The sequence below is a fragment of the Budorcas taxicolor genome, chromosome 3 (genome assembly GCF_023091745.1).
Source record: "Budorcas taxicolor isolate Tak-1 chromosome 3, Takin1.1, whole genome shotgun sequence".
Classification (NCBI taxonomy): Eukaryota; Metazoa; Chordata; class Mammalia; order Artiodactyla; family Bovidae; genus Budorcas; species Budorcas taxicolor.
The window spans coordinates 69,302,905-69,304,766 of NC_068912.1; the positions used below are offsets into that span (position 1 = coordinate 69,302,905).

General features: G+C 40.4%; 1 non-coding gene across 1 annotated transcript; it reads left to right on the plus strand.

The window, feature by feature from the left end:
- Positions 1-747: 747 nt before the first annotated feature.
- LOC128045930 (U6 spliceosomal RNA) lies at positions 748-854 on the plus strand. Its single transcript, XR_008199251.1, has one exon. It is a non-coding gene; the product is annotated as a U6 spliceosomal RNA (small nuclear RNA).
- The last annotated feature ends 1,008 nt before the right edge of the window (positions 855-1,862 follow it).

Sequence of the window (1,862 nt, forward strand, 5' to 3'; positions counted from 1 at the left end):
CTAGTCTTTCCCATTCTATTATTTCCCTCTATTTCTTTGCACTGATCATTGAGGAAGGCTTTCTCATCTCTCCTTGCTATTCTTTGGAATTCTGCATTCAGATGGGGTGTATCTTTCCTTTTCTCCTTTGCCTTTAGCTTCTCTTTTTTTCTCAGCTATTTGTAACGTCTCCTCAAACAACCATTTTGCCTTTTTGCATTTCTTTTTCTTGGGGATGGTCTTGATCACTGCCTCCTGTACAATGTCATGAACCTCTGTCCATAGTTCTTTAGGCACTCTGTCTGTCAGATCTAATCCCTTCAATCTATTTCTCACTTCCACTGTATAAGGGATAAGGGATTTGATTTAGGTCATACTTGAATGGTCTAGTGGTTTTCCCTACTTTCTTCAGTTTAAGTCTGAATTTGGTAATAAGGAGATCTGAGCCATAGTCAGCTCCCAGTTTTGTTGACTGTATAGAGCTTCTCCATCTTTGGCTACCTAGAATATAATCAATCTGATTTCGGTGTTGACCATCTGGTGATGTCCATGTGTAGAGTCCTGTCTTGCGTTGTTGGAAGAAGGTGTTTGATATAACCAGTGTGTTTCCTTGGCAAAATTCTGTTAGCCTTTGCCCTGCTTCATTCTGTACTCCAACACCAAATCTGCCTGTTCCTCCAGGTATGTCTTGACTTCCTACTTTTTCATTCTAGTCCCCTGTGATGAAAAGGACACCTTTTTTGAGTGTTGGTTCTAAAAGGTCTTGTAGTCCTCGCTTCGGCAGCACACATACTAAAATTGGAATGATACAGAGAAGATTAGCATGGCCCCTGCTCAAAGATGACACACAAATTCGTGAAGCATTCCATATTTTTGTGCTGGTGCCGGGCCACCCTGAGCATCGTCCCCCCAAGAGGCGGTCAATAAACCCGATCAGCCCTCAAAAAAAAAAAAAAAAAATTTAAAAAAAGGTCTTGTAAGTCTTCATAGAACCATTCAACTTTAGCTTCTTCAGCATTACTGGTTGGGGCATAGACTTGGATTACTGTGATATTGAATGGTTTGCCTTGGAAACTAACAGAGAACATTCTGTTGTTTTTGAGATTGCATCCAAGTACTGCATTTCTGGACTCTTTTCTTGACTATGATGGCTACTCCATTTCTTCTAAGGTATTATTTCCCAGAGTAGTATATATAATTGTCATCTGAAGTAAATTCACCCATTCCAGTCCATTTTAGTTCACTGATTCCTAAAATGTCTATGTTCACTCTTGCCATCTCCTTTTTGACCACTTCCAATTTACCTTGATTCACGGACCTAACATTCCAGGTTCCTATGCAATATTGTTCTTTACAGCATTGTTCTTTACTTCCATCGCCAGTCACATCCACAACTGGGCATTTTTTTTGCTTGGGCTCTGTTTCTTCCTTGTTTTTGGAGTTATTTCTCTTCTTCTCCAGTAGCATATTGGGTACCTATGAACCTGGGGAGTTCATCTTTCAGTGTCATATCTTTTTGCCTTTTCATACTGTTCATTGGGTTCTCAAGGCAAGAATACTGAGGTCATTTGCCATTTCCTTCTCCGGTGGACCACGTTTTCTCAGAACTTTCCACCATGATCCATCCATCTTGGGTGGCCCTACATGGCATTGCTCATAGTTTCATTGAGTTAGGCAAGGCTGTGGTCCATATGATCAGTTTGATTAGTTTTCTGTGATTGTATTCATTCTATTTGCCCTCTGATGAATAAGGATAGCACTCAGTGCATCTAACTTAATTGTCCAAAATTCATACCCAGTGCTTGATGTTAACTAATCATGGAAACCAGGACTGTCCTTTCTGTAACCTACCCAACTCCTACCATCTGTGTGTGTTTCTAACT